Genomic DNA, 26,491 nt, shown 5'->3' with positions numbered 1-26,491 from the left:
TGTCTAGAAAAAATAACCTCCTTCTACAGTATCCATTACTACTGCCATCAGTAATAACATTGCCTGGATCTTAAAATGGCTCCCTAGGGTGTACAATCAGTTCACGACAGTACATGAGCCTTCCCGTGTGAGTGTGTATGCATTTCTTTACAATCTACCCTCCTCCCTGCGTACAAAGCTTTGAGCTCCTGGAGTGCCTCAGTTCAGGTAAACAGAATTCTCCAACTTGACTTTTTGACACCGACTACAAATATGGCAGGGTTTCAAAGCTGAGGTTTGTGGACAAGGGCACTCATCTCCTTAGCCACACAAACTAATGGCACTGAGGAGCAGGTCACAATTCTACCCCTCTCGTCATGGCCACGCAGGACTTAAGATGGAGCAGGCAGTAGTAATGCCGAAGTGGCTTCTGATTCTGTCCTTGAAAGAACCGGGAAAACTGAGTGGGGAGAAAGGTTGAGATGTGAAATCTTGATAAGCTACACATTCGTAGCATCTCCTCCACCAACACACACGCACACGCACACGCACACGCACACACATACACACACACTGCCACCCTGTGTTACTCAGTTTAGCGTTCCGTGTTGAGCAGCTAAGTGGAGATGGGCGGTAATGGGAAAGGCACCTGTAGACGAACAGTAAGCACTTGGAAAATTCACATGCCAAAGGGGACCTGGTTGCACTAGAAGCATAGACCCTCAACAAAGGTTCAAACTGTGCTGTATTTAGCAGCTAGAAAAATAAGCTGCATTCCAACTGAGTGGAATTCAAGATAGGAAAATTGTGGCTGACTGTTAAATTATACTTACTTGTGTTTTGCAAGTCTATTAGGTTTCAAATATTCCTTATACTGTTAATTATTTTCTATACCTATCATACCACTGAAAACATATATGATTTAGGAGACTGTTCAGTAAAGTAACTGTTCATCCTCAACAGGCTAGTTTTGCAGTGCATTTCTGAATAAATATGTTGTAAAATGTCTTTTCCCATATCCCACAGCTCATCATTGTCATGTCAAACAGACTTCTCTCTGCTGGGGTCTTCTATAGAGACACAATACCAATTAATTATGTTTGCCCCAACCTATCCAGCAATAAGCTTATTTTAAATTAAATGCAAGAACCCAAACAGTTCAATTAATAAAGCTAGAACAAATATATTTAACTTTCTTTTGAATTCTGATCAACTAGTTTTTCTCAACTACATAATCAAAAGGAATTAATATTAAATACTCATGCCCTCCCACACATTATTTTCAGTGTAAGTGTAGAACAGGAACCTTATGATGGGCTGAAGAGATGTGGAGATCTGTATACCATCATCTAAAAATAGAGTATTGCTTAGCTTCAAAGTGCATACTCAAAGATACGCTGGCATTTTGGGAAACTATTATTATAGTATCTTAGACAGTTAACTCAAAGCAAAAGCTATCCCAACCAAATTGCCACCTTAAAAGTTTGTATGGTAATGTGTTTCTGAATGATATCAACTTCAAGTTTTGAATTCTCAAAAATTCCCTATTTGGGAGAAATATAATCTTAAGAGTATAATATACTGTCTATGAAATTTTCAATTTAATTGTTCTTTAAAAGCTAAGCCTCCATGAGTATGTATTTTAAGTTGCTCCCTTATAACATATTCATATCCTGGCCTATCTCCTACTTCGGTCTTTTCTATTAATAATAAAAATACAGTTTTGCCTAAAGAAGGAAATGCTTTACTTATTAATCATAGATATATAAACTGCTTTATTGTCACTTTTGAAGTGATTCATTGACTTCTACTTAAGCACTCCACAATGCAATTGATAGCTGTGTCTTTAAGATGAAAGTAAGAATATAAGGTTTCCTCTCTATTCTCACTGGTATTTGGAGGTTTGGATCATAAACATGACATAGCAGGTAAATAGGAGGGTAGCTGGGGGTGGGGGGAAAGAAGCCAGTTCAAACTGAGAACAACAAACAATTAGGTAGAGTCAGGCTATACCAACCTAACAGCAGTTCCCTGGAAACAATCAAAACTGTTCTAAAAAGTTAATACGATGGGGGCCCTTCAAAAAGTTCCCAGGGAATCGCACCATCTTTGCTTTGTCCTTGAACTTTCGAAGCCTGTATCTGTTACAGAACTTGCTTAGGAAGGGGCTCAGACCCTGGGAAGTGAAAAAGGGCAAGGGAGGGCTGTGATGGGCTTCACTCTACTCGCCAGTTAATCCAAAAACCAAGAATGTGTTCATGGAACTCAAACACTATACATGATCAAGAATGCCTCAACAAGAAAAAGGTTAAAAAAAAAAAAAAAACCTTCATTATCCAAAGAACAGCATGGGAATTGGTACCTAAGTAAGTCCTGCCCATTAATCTGAGATGGAGAGGTGAGGCCTGTTTCCCACCGTGGCAATGCTGTGAATTACCAGTTTATGACAGCTCCCGAGCCTTTCTGCGTGATGTACACTTGCCGTGTAACTTCCAATCTTTGATGCCTGAGTACAAATCTGAACGAATTTTCAGTTATATCAAATATTTTAAAGTAACTATGATCCTTGTGTTATAAAATACTTTGTTAGAAAATTGTTTAAGTTTAAACACAATAATCACATAAGAAAAGTTATGATAAATTATCTCCTAAATATTTCCAAGTATGACCACAAGTAATCATTCATGATTTTTTCATGTAACACCAACTTCCTTTAATTTTTCAACTGTGACCTTAAGTGTGATTTGTTTGAAAGTCTAGTACCAGTATTACATCACCTTTTAATTACCTCAATTTTTTGAACTTGAAACTAGACAAAATGAAATAAGCTGCATAATTACATGGACTAACTCCATGTAAATGAGAATCAAAGTGGGTATATAAAATTCAGATTAGAAATGTTATAATAAAATATAATAAAAGATAATACAATATCATAATTTCCTGACGGTAAAAAATAAGCTGCAAAATTCTCAACCTGTAATTTTTCATCAAATTTTTATTTTAATGTACTTTTAATTGTATGAACAGTATGCAACCAAAGATAATAAAACTCTTTAAAATGTAGCATATTAGTGAGAACTAAAATACTTAATTGTATAAAGAAGGACCCTGAAGAAAAAGCTTTCAAAAGCTTTCATTCTTCTTTGGAGATCACCATTTATGTCTAAGTAAAACTTACTTATTACCGATAAAATTATGCCCCTGCCATTGAGAGGGTAATGAAATGAGTATTTACTAATATTGTGAGCATGACTATTTTTTAATATTTTTTATTTATTTATTTGAAAGTCAGAGTTACACAGAGAGGAGAGGCAGAGAGAGAGAGAGGTCTTCCATCTACTGGTTTACTCCCCAACTGGCTGCAACTGCTGGAGCTGTGCTAATCCAAAGACAGGAGCCAAGAGCTGCTTCTGGGTGCAGGGACCCAAGCACTTGGGCCTTCTACTTTCCCAGGCCATAGCAGAAAACTGGATTGGAAGTGGAGCAGCCGGGACTTGAAACAGCACCCATATGGGATGCCAGTACTTCAGGCCAAGGCGTTAACCCACTGCACCACCATGCCAGCCCTGAGCATGACTATTCTTAAAATATGTTCTTGTTCCTCTCCCGAGCTGGCTCTCTCCACCTCCTTATATCTCCTGTTAAAAACTAATTACATCTTAATGTGACCCAAGAAATAGACAATTCATTGAAATGGACTCTTGCTTTTTATAGAATTCAGGGGGAAAATCACATGAAGCCCTTCCAAGCTAATGTGCTATGAAAGAAATAGATTCCTGAATAACATTGATTATCTTCACTTTTTCTGCCAAGTTAATATTGACATCCAATAAATATAAATAAAATGTTGAACTGCCATGAAATTATTTCCATGTAATACTTTACATTCTCATTCATTGAGTGACCTTGTAAAATAAACTTCCGGGCCAGACAGCAGCTTAAGCTGCCACTTGGGATGGCTGCATCCTGTATACCAAGTTCAAGTCCAGACTACTCTGCTTCCAGTCCACCTTTCTACTAATGAGCCTGGGAAAGCAGCAGAAGATGGCCAAGTAACTGGGTTTCTTCCGCTCATGTGGGGACGCCTGGCTGGAGTTCTGGGTCCTGACTTCGGCCTGGCCTAGTCTTGGATGTTGTAGGTATTTGGAAGAATGAATCAGAGCATAAAAAGATTTCCCCCTCCCTTCCTCTCTTTCTCCACCTTTCTAATACTTAAACAAATCTTGTATAAAAAACTAAACATCACGGGTCAGCACTGTGCAATAGCAGATATAGCTGTCACCTACAGCACCAGCATCCCATATGGGTGCCGGTTCAAGTCCCAGGTGCTCCACTTCTGATCCAGCTCCCTGCTAATGTGCCTAGGAAAGCAGAGGAGGAAGGCCCAAGTGCTTGGGTCCCTGTACCCACCTAGGAGACTCAGAAGCTCTTGGCTTTGGTCTCGCCCGCTCTGGCCATTGTAGCCATCTGGAGAATGAACCAGCAGATGGAATCAATCAATCAATCTCTCTCTGCCTTTCAAATGAATAGAATAAAAATCTTTTCAAAAAGAACTAAAGAAGAGTACAGATCAGTTAAGAAAACTTAAAGGTGTAGAAGAAGGTTCTTGAGAAAGAACTTACCAAGATAGGTTTTCTGAGGTCATACACTCTTTTTTTTTTGGGGGGGGGGAGAATTAGAAGATGTTTATTTTGGTGCCAAATGTTTTGAAATCCATGCATAGGTTTTCCATAGTATGAACTTCCTGCAAACTTTCTGAAGTTATCTCACATAACAGTGCCCATATTCAATTGTGTCTTTTTTGGGGGGGAGGGGGGTAAAGACAAATGACTATGGGATAATACAGGGGCTACAACATAAAGATGCTTAGTAGTAATACCTGGAAGGTTAAATTTTCCTGGTACTATATAGATATTTATTGTTATCATTAGAAGTTCAAGGGTCTTACAAAATTCAAAGGGTGGTGCACTTTTATTCTCTCTCTCTCTCTCCTCCTCCCTCCCTGTTTTTTTTTAACTTTTATTTAATGAATATAAATTTCCAAAGTACAGCTTATGGGTTACAATGGCTTCCCCCCCAATGACTTCCCTCCCACCCGCAACCCTCCCCTTTCCTGCTCTCTCTCCCATTCCATTCATATCAAGATTCATTTTCAATTCTCTTTATATACAGAAGATCAGTTTAGTATACATTAAGTAAAGATTTCAACAGTTTGCACCCACACAGAAACACAAAGTGAAAAATACTGTTTGAGTACTTGTTATAGCATTAAATCACAATGTACAGCACATTAAGGACAGAGATCCTACATGAGGAGTAAGTGCACAGTGACTCCTGTTGTTGACTTTACCAATTGACACTCCTGTTTATGGCATCAGTAATCACTCTAGGCTCTTGTCATGAGCTGTCAAGGCTATGGAAGCCTTTTGAGTTCACCAACTCTGATCATATTTAGACAAAGTCGTAGTCAGAGTGGAAGTTCTCTCCTCCCTTCAGAGAAAGGTACCTCCTTCTTTGAAGACCTGTTCTTTCCACTGGGATCTCACTCACAGAGATCTTTCATATAGTTTTGTTTTTTTTTTTTTTTTTGCCAGAGTGTCTTGGCTTTCCATGCCTGAAATACTCTCATGGGCTTTTCAACCGGATCCGAATGCCTTTAGGGCTGATTCTGAGGCCAGAGTGCTGTTTAGGACATCCACCATTCTATGAGTCTGCTGTGTATCTCACTTCCCATGTTAGATCGTTCTCTCCCTTTTTTATTCTATTGGTTAGTATTAGCAGACACTAGTCTTGTTTATGTGATCCCTTTGACTCTTAGTCCTTTCATTAAGGTTATACACTCTTATCAAAAGCACTTCTCTCTCTCACATGCACACATTTTTATTCATTTGCTTATTTTTTTGTGTGAAAGTATAGAGGGAAAAAGAGTTCCTATTTTCTGACTCACTTCTATAATGCTTACACCAGCCAGGGCCCCTTAAGCCAAGTGATGGAAATTTAATCCAGGTCTCTGATGTGTAGGAGTAAGTCCCCCTCATTCAGAGAACGGTGCACCTTGCAGGCAGCTGGAATGGAGAATGAAAGTGGAACCAGGACTCACTCAGACACTCCAATGTGGGGTGCTGGTGTCCCATGTAGTGTCTTAAGTGATGTACCAAATGCCCACCCCCAAAAGCACATCTCTGAAACAGCCACGTTGACAGTAAAAGTCTTCCTCAGTAAATGGAGTGGCCCAACAACGGGACCTCCTGGTGTGTGAGAAGACTCATTGTGTCCAGAATGTTCCCTAAATGCCACAATCATCTCACTGGGGAACTCAGTGTTTCCCCACTCCCTCTCCAAGTTCACAGCTGACAGTGTCTGGAGGAGGTGGCTAATCCACCATATCCCAGGGGAAGGCATTAGGGACCCTCTGCACCAGCTGTCCTCTTAATCATCAAACAGCATCATCAGCCTGCCCAGGAGGAGCAAGGGTAGGCTGGGGTGCAGATTCTTTGTACAGGACACATCGTGGTATCAAACCACGTATGCACTCGGAGTGGTGCAGGATTGATTTGTCCCTGATGTTTTCTGTATTATCTTCCACCCAGTATCATCTTGTGCACTTACCTTCTCTAGATGAGGAATATATCTTCTGTTCGAATTTTTAAAACTACTATATCTTGAAGGAACAAATGATCTTTTGTTTAAAAAATTATGCAAATCATTATTAACCAACTGCCCTGACTACTGTGAAAGACGCTTTCTGGAGAGGTGAAGTATTTACTAGCTGTAACTTACACATTTTGCTAAATGTGTGCCGACCTCCTTTTGTGCAAGAAGTGGCACAGATAATCTCTGATAGCCTTAAAAAAAAAAAAAAAGATCCTCAGGGCCGCGGCGCTCATACAGAATGACAAAGTGGTGCAGTGCGCCAGGTTTATGGAGCTCCGAAGGCAGAGAGCCCCTGCGTTTTCTCAGGAGAGCGATACTTTTAATGACTCCAGAGACAAGGTTGTTATTTGGAAATCAACAAGCATAGCCTGAATTGACAGTGGCCTCTTCGTGTTTTACCTTTTAATGTGAGCTAATACTTTCTCCAATTTCTCATTTTTTCCTACCTACAAATAAGCCAATATAAAGGGTACAGTGTAATATTCATCCCTCTCATTTCTCTATTTGATATGGCAGCACTGATCTAGCGAGTCCCCAGACTAATCCTTTATTTGGGTATGGAGTGCTTTGTTTTTCCAGAATAAATAAAACCAGAAATTTCATCTTAACAAGGCAAGTGTACCCCTTTGTTGCAATTTCAGCTGCTGGAAAGCAGTCGCTCTATGCACCAATTTAGTGTTATAAGAAAGAAAATAATGCATAGTTTCTGTCTCATTGTATGAAGTCGAGATCACTAATACCCCACTTCTTAAGGAAATGTGTCTGTAAATGAATGAACAAAGACACATGCATTGCATAATATAACACTCTGTAGAAATGTTTGGAAAAGGACAACTTAGGAACATTGAGGAAAGTGTCAATACTGGTAGGCCATTGATCTAAAAGGTTTCCTAACTAATGTGTAAACCATACAAATTTAGCACCAGGAGAACATTAGTGCAGCAGTCTAAATGACTTTTATTCCTTCATATTCAGATCTCTTCTCAAAATTGTACATCTACACAGCTGCAAAAGAACAATTCTAAGAGAAAAGCCGTGCATATGGAGAAACTGTTAGTACCATGGCACATAACTGAAGTAGAATAAATAATTTTGATTTATTTTTCTCCCCAGGGAATAATGCTGACTACTCTTCTAAAAATATTTCCTGGTCACACTAACTCAAGTTTCATTTTTGTGTAAATTGTTCAAGCAGAAAACAAGTGAGACTTTAAAAATGAAAACATCTACTTTAGAGTTAATCCTGAATTTCCTATGAATAAATCAATAAAGTGCTCAACACATTGTTTCCAATAATGGGGGTGGGCAGTGACCACTTGCAGCAGATTCACCTGCAGTGGGTAAGAATAATTCAGATTTCTGGACTCCATTTCAGAATCCAGAATACTATGAATTTCTGGGAATCTGCATTTTAATACATTCCCTAGGTACTCCCTGGTACCTTGATAAACAGTTCTGCAATTTATTAATACTTCTATAAAAGAATATTTCAAAGAGACCATGGAAAAATGGCATTAAAATAAGTTTGGGTGCAAAAATATTTGAAATCCATGCATTTTTTTCATAATATGCATTTTTCACAATTTTTGGATCTAGTGACTTAATCTCAAGTGGAAACAACTGAGTAAAGAGAATTCCAGTGGCTACTCACTGATCACTTAGATTTTTGCAGGGAAAAGCCTTGCTGTTCTTGTTGATGGGGTTGCCAAGTTTTTCCCTCCCCCTTGCATGGATCAAGCAAATATGACATAAAGCAACTTGGCACCAGATGGCTTAAAAGGCCACTGCCTACAACGACCATGTCAGGGACAAGGCCATACTGTCAGAACATGGACCCTCCTGCCTGGATAGGACCTGAGAAGTTAGAATCAGCCAGCAGCCAGAGGGTGGACACTCCCACCAGGGAACTCTAAGGCCAGCCTCCCAGCCCTGGTAGGGTGGAGGTGGGGAATGGCTACTGAAAAGATATGTGAAAGACAACATTTAAACATCTGCCAGAAAGTGAACTTAGCAACCAACTTATTGCTGTTGGGTGTCTGGGTCCAGGTTCTTATCTCCAACATAAGAAAGAAAGAAGGTGAGATGTGGGTAAAGGGTAGCAGAGGCACAACACTGGTTTCTAACCAAAACAAAAGTAGACACCAAAGAAGGAGAGAAGACATGCTTAAGAGAGAGTTGTACTCAATGAAGTTTGTTTCCAACCCTTTACACCAGCTGGAGGTAGAGCTGTTGGGATCTGGGGTGAGGTTAAGTAGAATAATAATAAGGGGTGGAGTTTGATTATTACTTACAGATCTTGCCTGTATTCCTATTGAACAGTAGTCTTTGTATTTTTTATTTGTTGAACATCATATGTGGTGGAGTATTAAGCCTGTGATTATAAAGTAAATTGAAATTCTATTATCACAAAGAAAAGAGTAGGGGAAGGAAGCATCCTTGTGTTCTTAGAATTCTATCTTTGAAATACATGAAATCTGTTCTTTGTAATAAAAACATTTTTAAAAATGACCACATTAGCTAGGGAACTGAAAGAATCTTGTAGTTGTTCTGGTTCCTGCCCAGTGGGCTGGGCTAGGTTACATAGGGCAACAGGCAGGTTTCTTAAAGCAACATCTTGGTGTATAACAGTCTCCTTCTGTAATTGTGGTAGAAAACTTACCAGTGGGGGAGGAAGGGTGGGAGGGTTTCCTGCCAATGGCAGTTTCCCAAGAAATACAGGAGAATTAGGTAAAGCATGTCAACTGGGAACTCTGCCAGTCTTAATATCTTTCCCTTTGGAAATTTATGACAAAAGCAAAAAATTTACTTATTTTTTAGCATTTTGAATATAATCTGGAGGTTCTTAGCTGGCTCAAAAGAATAGGCAGAGTTTTCTGAGTGTGCTGAATTTGGACTGTTTCCTGCACTGGAGCCACTTTTCCTCTGAGCCTTGAATGCATTATTGAACACCACAAGTTTTATATCTGTTATTGTGAGATTTTGGGGTCCCATTGTCCCAATTGTACTCTGAATATCTGGTGCTAGATGATGGATGGAGTGGGAACTGGTAAGGCCTGGCCCTCATGGGTGTCAGGGCTTTCATCAGTACATCTTGGTAAGACCTCAGCCAGCCATCCCTGGAATAAGGCTGTACTTGCTTTGTGTTTCCTGTCTGATTTTGTCATAACTCACAGGCTTGATCACACTTCTTCATAGCAGCCCTAAGCAGGTAAGCATATGGTCTGGACATCTTGAATCCTCATGACATCTTTGATATTTCCATTTAGGGTCTGTTTATGGAAGTGCTGTGGCCCGCACAGCATATTGGCTGAGCCGCCGAGCTGCCGGGGAATCAGCATGGGCTTGGGCTTCAGCCCAGATTGCTTGTTTCTCCACTATGGTGCAACAAGTAGACATGATAATGTGTAGGTCACCCCAGCTCAAGTTAAAGGCTATGTAGTTAGGGCCTGAAAATCCTCATGAATTTGGTAGGGTCTCCTGAAAAGCTCCCAACTTTTGCTTACATTGAGTTAAGTCAGTCATGGAGAAAAGAACACGTACCCTAAATTGTCCCAGCATCTCCATTCACCACCTCTCTAAGAAGACAAAGCTTCTTTGTACCCATATGAGGCCTCATTGTGAGTGATCCCAGCTGGGATGCTCTCTTCTGGGTGGTGGGGGACAGGTCAGATTGTATAGGTAGTCAGAGGGTCAAGGAGAATCGGGACTAGAGGGAGAAGACTCGGTGCCCACTGGGGATGGTTCTGGGGATAGAACAAGCTGAGCTTGAGGTGGTTGAGCCCTGAGAGGTGGAAGACCACTCAATACTGAGTCATTCGCCAGATCTATCTGTTGCACTTCTGAATCTGGTGTCTCTAGAAAGGTATGAGTTTCACAGAGCCTACAGCTCACTCTAAAGGAGGGGTTTTGAAAGAGTACCGTGAAGGCCTGGCTGTGAGGGATTTCTGACCATTTTTTTGCTACCGCTCCCAGAAGTCAAGATGGAAGAAACTATTTAATTGAGGGTCCCATTCAGTAGCCAAGTTTGTCAATTCTTTATCTTATACTGTGTTCAGGCTATGTTGCAAAAGAAAACAAACTTCTTACTTAAAACATCTGGTCTTAGGATTTTCCAGTTTTAAGGCAGCAACTTTATGGTATGGAGTGCTTTGTTTTTCCAGAATAAATAAAACCAGAAATTTCATCTTAATAAGGCAAGTGTACCCCTCTGTTGCAATTTCAGCTACTGGAAAGCAGTCACTCTATGTACCAATTTAGTGTTCTTAGAAAGGAAGCAATGCATAGTTTCTGTCTCATTGTATGAAGTCGAGATCACTAATACTCCTTCTTAAGGAAATGTGTCCCTAAATGAACATGTGTTGCATAATATAACACTCTCTAGAAATGTGGATGTGTTCATGGCAGTGAGTCGGGAGTTACCAATGGTTGAAGAAATTTCTTCATGACTTAGGGAGAGAAAAGGAAGGTGGGGGAAGGCATGACTGTGTAACAGCCCTGCTTTGTCATGGCATCTGTAGCCCCTGGGACTTTGTGTGAGGTGGTGGACTAGATGTGGTATCCTGAGATCTAAAGTGCATCCCTCAGTGCCCTAATCATCCCCAAGGAAATCCCTGTGGACAGATATGGACACAGAATCCCAAATATTGAATGCAGTCAATGATGACTGAGTATCCTCCATCCCCTTCACTTTTTTCCGAGGCAACCCTGGCCCCTGGGGCTTTCTGGGGTGAAGGGAGGATATGAGGTTGGTCAGAGAGATCCTAGACGTTGTTTTTCATACTTAGTATTTCAGGTCAAGTCCGTACCAGTTCTATATGACTATTAAAGTAATCCTGAGGGTTATCAATAGAAGGGAAGGTAGAGAGCCCTTCTTTGAAAGAATATGGAGAAACTCTTGAATGGAGTATTCCTTAGTGCACCCATCAATCATGTCCCAGGACCACATCCAGACCGCTCATTCTGGGTACTGCCATGGATATGGTGGATGACAATATTGTAAGAAGAGGTGGAGAAAACAGAGCCCCAGGGTAAATGAAGGGCTTCAGGATCATGCAGGTGTTGGGAACATGAGGGTGACAATATGCCAAAGGTTTTTCAGAGATGGCAAGAATTCTCTGGGTCAGAAGATGACAGAATTTATTTACTATATGTAGGCAGAGGCTTACTGCCTGAAGACTAAATACCTCATTAGCAAGGGTGACAAAAATTGCAATAGGACATCCTTCCTGAAGGAATAAAATGGCTGGAGGTTTAGAAGGTGTAAGTGGAAGAGAAGTCAGGCAATGTAGAAATTCCATGGCCAGATAGTCACCAAAACAAGGAGGTCCTCCAGGCACTGTGTGACTACATGTCTGCCTACATCAATATAAACAGGCTAGCTAAATACAGACTTTCTTTCCCTCCATTACCCATAACTCTTTAGTCTTAAAAAAATTTTAAAAACAGGATAGTGATCAGAGGAAGAGAAGAACTGAGAGAAATGGGTAAAACACAGGAAGTGTTGCCTAACTTACTGCAAATCTCAAAAGATGGGTTAGGCTTTAACCAGACCTAAAAGTGGGAAGAACTGGAAAGAAAACTTTGAAGAGGATATAAACATAAATTTTGATTTGGATTGGATGAATGAGACTACTAGCTGAAAGTAACAGTAGAGTCTGCCAAATTTACCTGACAAATCTTGAGTAAGGAAGGGAGATTTGACGTTGCACAATTGAACGTGAGATAAAGAAAAATAGCTCATTTTTTCTAATCTCTATCAATTCTAATCCATTCAGAAAACCAAGTCTGGAGAAGGTGGAAATAAGTCTCTCTGAAGCTATCACAGAACCCATGATGCTCAGTAGCTGCTTTAGATGTTCTTTTCCTGCAAATGTTATTTTAAATCAAAACTAACAGCATTTTGATTACCAGGAGAGACAATTATGCAAATGTGTAATTAATATCATAAAATGTAGGTTTCAGGTTAACAAATGAAGGCCCATAAAAACCTAGAAATAATAGGAACACAAGTAGGATATACAAAGAATGATTATGGTGTTGATGTGAGATTAGACAGGCCTAGGTTGGGACAGAAAGAGTTCTTATCAATTATCACAGATCAAGGAAAGTTTTAGCTTCGGCTTATCAATAAACAACTGCTACACTTGAACCACAGTTCCTATTGGGCCTGAGCTAGCAGAGGCCTTTTGCTACAGTGAGGAAAAAAATGGAAGGCAAACAAGAGCCATTGGACAAAAAAAGTCAAAAGAGAAAATGATAAAAAAGAACGGTCAGAAAGAGAAACAGGGAATGAGGGAAGGAACAACTAAGAGGAAGGAATTGAGGGTAGTTCAGAATTCTCTCTAAGCTTTTAATCTAAACATCAGATGAGAGAAGGCACCAAAGGAACCAAAAAGAACCAAATTTTTGTCAGTGTTGAGAGATAACAGCCATGAGTACATATGCTATTTAGGTTAAAATAACTTAAATAAAATTAGCATTCAGTTCCCCAATTTCACCAGCCGTATTTCAAACGCTCGAAAGTCACCAGTGCTTAGAAGCTAGTAATAGATAGCACAGAATCATTTCCATCATTCCAAAAGATTCTTTGGGACAGTGTACTACAGTGGAATTTCAGGGTTTGGGGGCTGATTAGTAAAAACTGGGTCTTGCTAGACAGTGGAATTGTTGTTGGAAGGCAGTACCCATTGGTTGGACAACTTGGGTTTATTGAATAAGGTGGGGAGAAATAATTAGAAAGAAGCCAAATCACATGGAAGGAAAGGTGGGGAGTAAGAGTTCTGTAGGACAAAGATTCATGAAGGGTACTGTGGAAAATGTGCAGACCATCAGATCCTCCTCCTGTTGATCAATAAGGCCACTGAGGGGTATTTATTTCCATATCTTGCTTTGTTTAGTTTTCTACATTTATCCAATTTGTTCAGACTCTTTAGTGATGACGGTCACCAGGGATTCTCATGAATCATCTCCTTGTGGTCATATCAATCATTCGTTGAGTAACTGAATGTTTGGAAGAAAAAACTGCAAATGGTATGATGACAACAATAACATGTTAATTACTAAGTGACATTGGCCAAGAACCTGCCCCATCTAAAAGCATTCATAAGAACATAAATTGTCATCACCCAGAGTCTGTAGAGAAGGAAAATTTGATAGGACAGTTAAACTTTTGGTTTACTCAGAATAACAGGATGAGAGGGACAACTTTAAGAATCTCACCTCAACAATCAAAAACCTTAAGTGAATAGAGACATGCAAAAAAATTGCTACCCAAAGCACAAGAATAAAGAGACAAAGGACTTGGCAGTCAGCATTCAGAGAATTGGACCCTAAGATCTTGGGTGGAAATCAATGACCTCTTGCTTGGTCAGCAGTTCTGGGGAAAGCTTCCTCCGTTGTGATGCCATCAGCCCCTAGAGAATCCAGAGAGACTGATGGGTAGATAGAAGATGTCTATTTAACTGGGAGATATGACTTTGAGGGTCAAGTTCCTGGAGTTTTACTGTGGTGTTTGTGGTAGACAGTACCTGAAAACTTCCAGTTAAGGAATTAAAGTAATAGTCTTACACCTTCTGTTATTTCTAGCATACAAGTCTCCAGGCTAAAAGTCACAGGGCTTCTTGAGTTTGGTTTTTGGAAAACCACCTTCATCTACAATTTTGACCATATTGGCTTTAGAAGATAAAACAAAAATAGTTTAATGATATGGGGTGAGATCCCTGGTGGGACACTGAGGGAGTGTGAGGTCCTGTTGGATGACAACTAATGGCCATGAAAGCTAAGGGTGACAGCTTTGGCAACAGCAACCACAGTTTCTTGAACAGTTTTGCAACTTTGCATTTTAAGGAGCCATTCTTAGTGCTGGAGGTGGTAGTGGCAGAGTTAGGCTGCCAGGTAACAAGCAAAGTCTTAAGAACGTTGTAATACTGTTCAAATGAAATGAATAAACAAATCTATCAATAAATATGTGGCTACTACCCTAGTCTGAAGTTTCTTTACTATTGGCATAGATTTTTTTAGCAACAAGAAAATCTTCTAGTCAACATATAACAAGGAAATCTTCATAACTGTGTAGGTGAGATAAGTGAATAAATTCTGTACTGAGCTATAATTCCCCAATCTTATCCCAATCTCGCATGCAAAAGTAGAAGAAACATTGATAGTGGTTTGGGAGTTTTTAAAGTTGTAAATAATTTCTTTATCCAGTCTACCATTGATGGGCATTTAGGTTGGTTCCAGGTCTTGGCTATTGTGAATTGTGCTGCAATAAACATTAGGGTGCAGACCGCTTTTTTCTTTATCAATTTAAACTCCTTTGGGTAAATTCCAAGGAGTGGGATGGCTGGGTCGAACGGTAGGGTTATATTCAGGTTTCTGAGGAATCTCCAGACTGATTTCCATAGTGGCTTAACCAGTTTGCATTCCCACCAACAGTGGGTTAGTGTCCCTTTTTCCCCACATCCTCGCCAGCATCTGTTGTTGGTAGATTTCTGTATGTGAGCCATTCTAACCGGGGTGAGGTGAAACCTCATTGTGCTTTTGATTTGCATTTCCCTGATTGCTAGTGACCTTGAACATTTTTTCATGTGCCTGTTGGCCATTTGGATTTCCTCTTTTGAAAAATGTCTATTGAAGTCCTTGGCCCATCTCTTAAGTGGGTTGTTGGTTTTGTTTTTGTGGAGTTTCTTGATCTCTTTGTAGATTCTGGTTATTAACCCTTTATCTGTTGCATAGTTTGCAAATATTTTTTCCCATTCTGTCGGTTGTCTCTTCACTCTCCTGACTGTTTCTTTTGCAGTAAAGAAACTTCTCAATTTGATGCAATCCCAATAGTTGATTTTGGCTTTGACTGTCTGTGCCTCCCGGGTCTTTTCCAGAAATTCTTTGCCTGTGCCAATATCTTGAAGGGTTTCTCCAATGTTCTCTAATAACTTAATGGTGTCAGGACGTAGATTTAGGTCTTTAATCCACGTTGAGTGGATTTTTGTGTAAGGTGTAAGGTAGGGGTCTTGCTTCATGCTTCTGCACGTGGAAATCCAGTTTTCCCAGCACCATTTATTGAATAGACTGTCCTTGCTCCAGGGATTAGTTTTAGATCCTTGATCAAATATAAGTTGGCTGTAGATGTTTGGGTTGATTTCTGGTGTTTCCATTCTGTTCCATTGGTCTATCCATCTGTTTCTGTACCAGTACCATGCTGTTTTGATTACAACTGCCCTGTAGTATGTCCTGAAGTCTGGTATTGTGATGCCTCCGGCTTTGTTTTTGTTGTACAAGATTGCTTTAGCTATTCGAGGTCTCTTGTGCCTCCATATGAATTTCAGCATCATTTTTTCTAGATCTGCGAAGAATGTCTTTGGTATCTTGATTGGGATTGCATTGAATCTATAAATTGCTTTTGGGAGAATGGACATTTTGATGATGTTGATTCTTCCAATCCATGAGCATGGAAGATTTTTCCATTTTTTGGTATCCTCTTCTATTTCTTTCTTTAAGGTTTTGTAATTTTCATCGTAGAGATCTTTAACGTCCTTGGTTAAGTTTATTCCAAGGTATTTGATTGTTTTTGTAGCTATTGTGAATGGGATTGATCTTAGCAGTTCTTTCTCAGTCATGGCATTACTTGTGTATACAAAGGCTGTTGATTTTTGTGCATTGATTTTATATCCTGCCACTTTGCCAAACTCCTCTATGAGTTCCAATAGTCTCTTAGGATAAAGAAATTATGGGATATGTATTCTTTAGAATACTATACCGCAGTAAGAAACAACGAAATCCAGTCATTTGCAACAAAATGGAGGAATCTGGAACACATCATGCTGAGTGAAGTAAGCCAGTCCCAAAGGGACAAATACCATATGTTCTCCCTGATCGGTGACAACTGACTGAACACCAAAAAGGAAACCTCCTGAAGTGAAATGGACACTATGAGAAATGGTGACTTGATCAGCATAGCCCTGACTGCTAATGGACAACTTAATACATTATCCCTCATAGTATTTTTTTTTTGTCTGTTCTACTTAATATGACTGGTTTAATTCTGTAATTATCACACAGTTATTCTTAAGTGTTGAAAATTAACTGAAATGTGATCCCTGTTAAACATAAAAGTGGGAATAAGAGAGGGAAGAGATGTATAATTTGGGGCATGCTCGGGCTGACTTGCCCCAATTGGTAGAGTTGGAAACATACTAGGGGATTCCAATTCAATCCCATCAAGGTGGCATGTGCCAATGCCATCTCACTATTCCAAGTGATCAATTTCAGTTCACAATTGATCATAATGAAAGGACTAAGAGTCAAAGGGAGCACATAAACAAGTCTAGTATCTGCTAACACTAACCGATAGAATAAATAAAGCGGAGAGTGATCCAACATGGGAAGTGAGATACTCAGCAGACTCATAGAATGGCAGATGTCCTAAATAGCACTCTGGCCTCAGAATCAGCCCTAAAGGCACTCGGATCTGGCTGAAAAGCCCATGAGAGTATTTCAGGCATGGAAAGCCAAGACACTCTGGCAAAAAGATCTCTGTGAGTGAGATCCCAGTGGAAAGAACAGGTCTTCAAAGAGGGAGGTGCCTTTCTCTGAAGGGAGGAGAGAACCTCCACTTTGACTAGGACCTTGTCTAAACAAGATAAGAGTTGGAGAACTCAAGGGGCTTCCATAGCCTTGGAAACTCATGACTGGTGCATAGGGAGATTACTGATGCCATAAACAGGAGTGTCAATTTGTAAAGTCAACAACAGGAGTCACTGTGCACTTACTCCTCATGTAGGATCTCTGTCCTTAATGTGCTGTACACTGAGGCTTAATGCTATAACGAGTACTCAAACAGTATATTTCACTTTGTGTTTCTATGGGGGTGCAAACTGTTGAAATCTTTACTTAATGTACACTAAACTGATCTTCTGTTAAAAAAAAAAAAAAAAAAGAAAAGAAACTATCAATTCCCAACTTGACTCTCACTGGGATTAAACATGACAATAGGTCTGATCTGATTTCATCATCATTTAAAAAAAAATCATCTATTATTTTTCACTTTATGTTTCTGTGTGGGAACAAACTGTTGAAATCCTTACTTAAGGTATACTAAGCTGATCTTCTGTATACTAAGATAATCGAAAATGAATCTTGATGTGAATGGAAGGGGAGAGGGAGTGGGAAAGGGGAGGGTGGTGGGTGGGAGGGACGGTATGGGGGGGAAAGCCATTGTAACCCATGAGACGTACTTTGGAAATTTATATTCATTAAATAAAAGATAAAAAAAAAATAAAGTTGTAAATAGAATTTGAGTACAAACAGGTCTAAAAACTAAGGCGTGCCAGCATTTATTAGGTCATACAAAGGCATATCCAGTTCAGAAAAATTATGTTTCCAATGTCCACTTCTGTCATGTTACCAAGAAATCCTCAATCAGTAATTGGATAGAGAAATCAATAAATATGTTTAATCTGAGGGGAAAGAGACCTATCATTTTGTATGATGCCATGGCCTACATTATGTACTTGAGTCTAATTGACTTGGTATTGCTCTTGAGAGCATGTCTTATACCTGAACATTGCCAGCAGAGGAGACAGTAACTTGAGAGAATGAAGTTCACAACACTTTAAATCTGTAATAATGTAACAGAAAACTTTCATATTTTGTACATATAGAAATATATACAATGTATTTTTATGAGTATATGAGTTAGTAGTAAACTGGATGTCTTGAAGCTAGCTATCTCCGAGGCTATGCTCGTGTCATCGCAATATGAGGATTTTTCTCTAAATCTTTGTAAAATAACTGTGTAATATTGTTTCTTTCCAAGGTGAACACAAATAGTGATTCTGAATGCAAGGGCATTCTAAAGCATTCTGAGTATAGATTCACCACATAAAATGATCAGCTATTTCTATGACAAAAGAGCGAATGGTATTATAGTTGAGGTCTACAGGGAAATGAGAAGACACAATCTTCTCAACAGCCCTTAAACATTGCTGAAAGCGTTAGTCATGCCCTTTTGTCCTGAAGGGTTGTACAGGATTGTTGCAAAGGCATTGAAAAGGGATAATGAGTTTAAGGTGTGCAGATGGGCTGCAATTTTCCAGGGCTTGTTTTTTGTTTTTAGAGCATATTGGGACATTTACAGTAAAGGAATATCTGCATCGATTTGAGACTTATGAGGGTACATTCTCTTTTATGAGTTCCATATCTGAACTTTTTTCAGTCTAGAAAGATTCAAGGTTTGAGATGTTGGCAGGGGAGGCATCAGCTTTTAGATAACTGAAGCAGGTACCTTGTGCCTGGGTTCCCAACATGTGTGAGTCCAGTGACACAGAACATGCTTCCAGTCTTTGGTGCAGTGAATTGAATCAAGATTGGGTTCTGCACCAAAGACTGGAAGAAAATTAAACACAACATGGTTAACACAAGCCAGTGATTTTAAACTGTGGGACCGAGGGGAGCAATATTGTCCCCAAGGAACATTCCTCAATACAATCAAAGCAATTTATGAAAAAAACACGGCCAACATCCTATTGAATGGGGGAAAAGTTGGAAGCATTTCCACTAAGATCTGGTACTAGACAGGGATGCCCACTCTCACCACTGCTATTCAATATAGTTCTGAAAGTTTTAGCCAGAGCTATTAGGCAAGAAAAAGAAATTAAAGGGATACAAATTGGGAAGGAAGAACTCAAACTATCCCTCTTTGCAGATGATATGATTCTTGATTTAGAGGATCCAAAGAACTCTACTAAGAGATTATTGGAACTCATAGAAGAGTTTGGCAAAGGAGCAGGATATAAAATCAATGCACAAAAATCAACAGCCTTTGTATACACAGGCAATGCCACGGCTGAGGAAGAACTTCTAAGATCAATCCCATTCACAATAGCTACAAAAACAATCAAATACCTTGGAATAAACTTAACCAAGGATGTTAAGGATCTCTACGATGAAAATTACAAAACCTTAAAGAAAGAAATAGAAGAGGATACCAAAAAATGGAAAAATCTTCCATGCTCATGGATTGGAAGAATCAATATCATCAAAATGTCCATTCTCCAAAAGCAATTTACAGATTCAATACAATACCAATCAAAATACCAAAGACATTCTTCTCAGACCTGGAAAAAATGATGCTGAAATTTATATGGAGACACAGGAGACCTCGAATAGCTAAAGCAATCTTGTACAACAAAAACAAAGCCGGAGGCATCACAATACGAGGACATACTATGGGGCAGTTGTTATCAAAACAGAATGGTACTGGTACAGAAACAGATGGATAGACCAATGGAACAGAATTGAAACACCAGAAATCAATGCAAACATCTACAGCCAACTCATATTTGATCAAGGATCCAAAACCAATCCCTGGAGTAAGGACAGTCTATTCAATAAATGGTGCTAGGAAAACTGGATTTCCACGTGCAGAACCATGAAGCAAGACCCCTACCTTTCACCTTACACAAAAATTCACTCAACATGAATTAAGGACTTAAATCTACTACCCGACACCATCAAATTATTAGAGAGCATTGGAGGAACTCTGCAAGATATAGGTACTGGCAAAGGCTTCTTGGAAAATACCCCCAGAAGCACAGGCAGTCAAAGCCAAAATTAACATTTGGGACTGCATCAAATTGAGAAGTTTCTGTACTTCAAAAGAAACAGTCAGGAAAGTGAAGAGGCAACCAACAGAATGGGAAAAAATATTTGCAAACTATGCAACAGATAAAGGGTTAATAACCAGAATCTACAAAGAAATCAAGAAACTCCTCAACATCAAAACAAACTACCCACTTAAGAGATGGGCCAAGGACCTCAATAGACATTTTTCAAAAGAGGAAATCCAAATGGCCAACAGACACATGAAAAAATGTTCAAGAGCACTAGCAATCAGGGAAATGCAAATCAAAACCACAATGAGCTTTCACCTCATCCCGGTTAGAATGGCTCACATGCAGAAATCTACCAACAACAGATGCTGGTGAGGATGTGGGGAAAAAGGGACACTAACCCACTGTTGGTGGGAATGCAAATTGGTTAAGCCACTATGGAAGTCAGTCTGGAGATTCCTCAGAAAGCTGAATATAACCCTACCATTCAACCCAACCATACCACTCCTTGGAATTTACCCAAAGGAAATGAAATTGGCAAACAAACAAGCTGTCTACACATTAATGTTTATTGCAGCTCAATTCACAATAGCTAAGACCTGGAACCAACCCAAATGCCCATCAACAGTAGACTGGATAAAGAAATTATGGGACATGTACTCTATAGAATACTATACAGCAGTCAAAAACAACGAAACCCGGTCATTTGCAACAAGATGGAGGAATCTGGAAAACATCATGCTGAGTGAATTAAGCCAGTCCCAAAGGGACAAATATCATATGTTCTCCCTGATCGGCGACAACTAACTGAGCACCAAAGGGGAAACCTGTTGAAGTGAAATGGACACTGTGAGAAACAGTGACTTGATCAGCTCTTGTCCTGACTGTTGATGTACAATGTAATACTTTATCCATTTCAGTATTTTCTCTGTTTTGTTCTAGTACTATTGGTTGAACTCTGTGATTAACACACAATTATTCTTAGGTGTTTAAATTTTAACTGAAAAGTGATCCCTGTTAAATGTAAGTGTGGGAATAAGAGAGGGAGGAGATGTACAATTTGGGAAATGCTCAATCGGACTTGCCCCAAATGGTGGAGTTAGAATCATGCCAGGGGATTCCAATACAATCCCATCAAGGTGGCTTGTACCAATGCCATCTCACTAGTCCAAGTGATCAATTTCAGTTCACAATTGATCACACTGATAGGTCTAAGAGTCAAAGGGATCACACAAACAAGTCTAGTGTCTGCTGATACTAACTGATAGAATCAAAAAGGGAGAGAACGATCCATCATGGGAAGCGGGATACACAGTAGACTCATAGAATGGCAGATGTCCTAAATAGCACTCTGGCCTCAGAATCAGTCCTTAAGGCATTCGGATATGGCTGAAGAGCCCGTGAGAGTATTTTAGGCATGGAAAGCCAAGACACCCTGAAAAAAAAAAAGAGAGAGAGAAGAAGAAGACCTAAATGGAAGATCTCTGTGAGTGAGATCTCCGTGGAAAGAACAGGGCCATCAAAGAAGGAGGTACCTTTCTCTGAAGGGAGGAGAGAACTTCCACTTTGACTATGACCCTGTCAGAATAAGATCGAAGTTGGAGAACTCAAAAGGCTTCCATAGCCTTGGTAACTCATGACTAGAGCCTAGGGAGATTACTGACGCCATCAACAAGAATGTCAAATTGTTAAGTCAACAACAGGAGTCACTGTGTACTTACTTCTCATGTGGGATCGGTCCTTAGTGTGTTGTCCAATGTGAAATAATGCTATAACTAGTACTGAAACAGTATGTTACACTTTGTGTTTCTGTGTGGGTGCAAACTGATGAAATCTTTACTTAATACATACTGAATTGATCTTCTGTATATAAAGATAATTGAAAATGAATCTTGATGTGAATGGAATGGGAGAGGGAGCGGGAGATGGGAGGGGTGTGAGTAGGAGGGAAATTATGGGGGAGGGGGAAGCCATGGTAATCCATTAACTGTACTTTGAAAATTTGTATTTACTAAATAAAAAAGAAAAAAATAATAAAAACAAAATAAAAAAAAATTTGTCCCCGAGGGACACGTACCAATGTCTGAAGACATTTTTGGTGTGATGTTTTGGTGAGCAGTGGATATGCCCAGTATAAGCCAGTGATTTTGTGAAGCACCTTGCCATGCACAACAAGGAATGATGCAGCCCAAAATGTTAGAAGTGCAGATATGACAATATTCTAGCATAACCTTTTGAGCTAAAAATGCCAGATTTGAGAAGGTTCTAAGGAGAGCCTGTTTGGGAAAAAGAGGTCAGAATTCTTAAAGCATTTGTAGAGAAAGTCGGCTGGAATTCAGTTAATCTGGGAATTCGTTGGTTAAAAAGGGTTTTCTGAATAATGACTTGCCATCAGAGTTCAGTAGGTGCTGGCTGGGTACCTCACCTCTGTCAAGAGGGATAGGAGAATAGGCAGAGGCTAAGGTCAAGGGCAAGACAGGGTGGAGAGGAACAGTCACAGAGGACGGGAACAGCACGAATCATGTACAGAAGACCTGTGGTGTGGAAATGCGATTCCAAAATGCAAGAACATTTGCCCAATGGAGGAATTACGACCTTTTATCATAAATGATGAAGCAAGATGATTGTTAGTTTACTGTTCAAAGAGCTACTTAATAAGAAATATTCTGCAGTACGGGCTTGGTCAAGGTAGAGAATATTAAGTGTGTACTTGAGTCTACCAAAGATTTCTAACTGAGCAATCCTAACCTCATAGCTTCTTACCAGCTGGTCCTCAGAGGTAGACAGAACCCGTTCCCAGGGTAAGATGTCTCCTAAAATAGACATGTGGTTAAAAGTAGTTACGGGCAAATTGGGCAGAATATAGGCAGCTCTCATTGTTTGTCTTGTTTGAATGAAATCTGTAAAGCTTGCAAGCTTTTATTTAGCAGTACGGAAGAGAGTTTCTTTGAAAGATGTTCTTAAATACAAACATCAGTTCCTCATTAAATCGACATGTTTCTAAATGGCCCTCCACTAACTGTTTTTCTAAGAGTTAAACAAAAATATTTGAAGGAAATTTAACAGGTTTCAATAGGTAAAAAAGACTTCCTATCACAACCAGGCAGAGAAAATGACATTTCAGTGAGAGGAGGCCTGGCCTGGAAAGACTGAACAAAGCATCTCCCACAAAGCACCCTGGGCAAAGACTGAGGAGCTGAGATATGCAGATGAGAAACACAATGCCCGTCAACACACAGGCCTGTTTCCCTCTAATGTGTAATCTTTGCGCTTTCTGCCTGGATGATGTTATATAAGGCCATCGTAATCAACAAATTTCACTGCTGCGAAGGAGAGGAGGAAGTCTAAACACATCAGCAATTTCTTAAAAAAGTGCAAATGCCAAACAAATCAGGAATTCATTAGCTCGATGGTGCTGACATTTCCCAGTGGCTTTTGGAGAACTGAACCATTCATTCTTCAATCTTTACCCAGGGAACAGGGGACTCCGATAGTACATATGAAGTGGGATTTTGTCCAGACGTTTTAAAAAACAGGATCTGATGGTCATTCCTACCTGTGAGTATTTTAGTGGATGTGACCCACAGCTCCTCTGGGAGGGACAGATCTTCCATATCTATTCCCCAGGCACACCAGTTGCTCTGCTCCGGCCAGAGACTAAGAAGCATTGGTATAATCCAAGACTTCAGAATCTCAGAGCTATAGTAAAACTTCTTTTATAACCCCCTTTATGCTCACCTATAGATTATCTTAGGTGTTCTTTTTAAAATTTTTATATCCGTTTTATTTGAGAGAGAGGCAGATGGACAGAGATAGCTTCCATCTGCTGATTCACTCTCCAAATGCCTACAACACCCAAGACGAGGCCAGGCTATAGCCAGGAGCCCAGAACTCACTCATGGGTGAGTTCTCACATGCCTCCTGGGTGGCAGCAACCCAAGTACTTGAGCCATCTCCTGCTGCCTCCAAGGGTGGCATTAGCAGGAAGCTGGAATTCTAAGTGGAACAGCTGGGGCTAGAACCAGGTACTCTAATATGGCGTATGGATGTCACAAGTAGCATATTAACTCTGTACTGAACACCAGCCCCTGTTGTTCTTCTTGAAATACTGATTTTATAATTTTGCCTTTGTAATATATGACTTGAGGAAGTCTGAATCTGTTCACAGTCTATAAATGGCAAGGCTCAGTAACAAATGCGAATTATTTTGTCTTTACCTCATACTAGAGAGTCCCCGGTCAGAACGGAAACACTCCTAAAAGGTAGACAACAGGACATAAAAATATGGCTCACCACTTGAGCCAGTGTGGGACTAGTAGAAAGTCTGAATCATTATACAAAATCGTCAAGTAACACAATCTCACCATCATGAGGGACTGGAAGACCATTCTCAGATTAGGCTCCTGGGTAAAAGGCTTTTCAAAATGCTTTCTCATATTTATCTTTAATATAAGACACTTATTGATTCTTGAATTGTTACAAATTGCCTGTCACCAAAGTCAAAATTTCTATCTTCACTTTATTAAGAAGAAATATTCAACAACCTGTTACAATATCAATATATTAATATTTCAAATGATTCCTCTAAATCATATGCTATGACTTCAGACATTTACTTGTCCCCAAAGTGCTATGTAGAATCTTTTTAAAATTAAACTTTAATAATTTTTATGTATTAAAATATTAAATGTTGACATTGACTAAATAGTGATAGGCACTCTTGATTTGGATATTATTTTGAGTAACATTTGAGAGTTTTTTCAAAGTATAGTTTATTTTGCATTAAAGAAAAGAGAAAACATTTTATAAAGATAGCAGTTTACACAAAATGGTTTTCAATTAAAAGCATCAGTAGTTTGACGAATCACTAGTGATCAATTTGTCTGAACAAATGAACTCTTTCAGGCTTTATATTTCCATCATTTCTAGCAGAATCTAAAGTACTTAAGATAGTCTTAGAAACAGAAAGTAGTATTCTATAAAATTGATGACTCTTCTGGGAATCAAGATCCACAATTTGTAGTGGGTTCTAAGTCTTTACTATAAATGTAAGAAAATGTTTTTATATGTCTACACCAAATGACAGATTTTGAGCCAAGCTTAAAACATGGAGAAATTAAAACCTCTTTTAATTTTATGCATTTATTATCATGTAAATGCCACTATTTTAAAAACTGGATAACCCACAAGGAAAAAAATTAAGTAAAAGACAAAATGACAAAGTTGATGGAAGATAAAAGTAGGTATTTCCATAGGAATTTTTGGAAATGCAATAAAAAAATTTAGAGTAAATGAGAGTAAAGGAGAATCCAAGCCATGATTATCAGCCATTAATAAATGTTAAAATGGTCATTAATGATTGAGGTAAAAAAATTTAATAAAAGCTTCGACAATTTAAAAGCACTTTCCTAAATGCTTTTTGTGTGAATAGGAAATCAGAATTTCAATATATAAAATGGAGAATAAGCATTGTTAGAAAATTATGTATCAAAAGTCAAGAGCTGCAACCAAAGCTTTACTCAGAGGCAAATTCAGTGTTTAAAAGTTTCTATTTGCTACTTAACAGGAAAATAAGAAGGTCAAAGAAAAAAATCTTTCAAGACAAGAAGCCAAGAAGCCAAGAAATAAACAACAAAACCAGCTTAAAGAAAGAAAGAGAAAAATTAAGATAAAAGCATAATTCATAGATTTTTTAATAAAATTTAATGTATGTAATGGTTAATGTTGGAGAGGGGAATTAAAACTATTCCAGTTAAAAATATGGAACAGATTATTACTATGCTTATAAAATTGTTGCAGATGACTGCAAAAGACAAAGTTTCCCATTTTTTAAATGGTTTAGTTTTTTCAAATACAACCCTCTCTCCCCCCTCTTTCATTAGAGCAAAGTTCAGTAAGTAAAACCTACTTATTTGTCTACTTTTAACAGATGAGGAAACAAACCGAAGATGACGTGATCACAGAATTACACAGCTGAAATAAAATCTCTATCCTCAAAACTTTTCTGCATAAATATTTCCCGGTATGTACTGATAACAAAGGCAGAAGTCCAGGAAATTGATCCGATGCGTTGATAAAGATTACCATCCTCAATTTTATATTCTGATTGTCATACATATTCTGAAGTTAGGAGAGGCCCCAGTGTGTGGGGAGAATCTTAGTAGATAGTGAGTGCTAGAACTCTTAAGTTCTAAACTATAGTTCCCATTTAGTAACTTCCATATTCAATTTCTTGTCAAAAAATTTTA

General features: G+C 39.1%; 1 long non-coding RNA gene across 1 annotated transcript in view; it reads left to right on the top strand.

The window, feature by feature from the left end:
* LOC138845134 (uncharacterized) overlaps nucleotides 1-26,265 on the top strand; it is a 183,472-nt gene extending 157,207 nt beyond the window's left edge. Inside the window, exon 3 of the long non-coding RNA XR_011381864.2 lies at nucleotides 26,173-26,265. This is a non-coding gene — a long non-coding RNA (uncharacterized LOC138845134). The remainder of the gene's footprint in view (nucleotides 1-26,172) is intronic.
* Nucleotides 26,266-26,491: the final 226 nt, after the last annotated feature.

Source organism: Oryctolagus cuniculus, chromosome 14, assembly GCF_051225735.1.
Source record: "Oryctolagus cuniculus isolate XC-2025 breed Fujian yellow rabbit chromosome 14, ASM5122573v1, whole genome shotgun sequence".
Lineage (NCBI taxonomy): Eukaryota > Metazoa > Chordata > Mammalia > Lagomorpha > Leporidae > Oryctolagus > Oryctolagus cuniculus.
The sequence above is the reverse complement of the archived record's forward strand: the minus strand, read 5'-3'. Positions and strand labels throughout refer to the sequence as shown.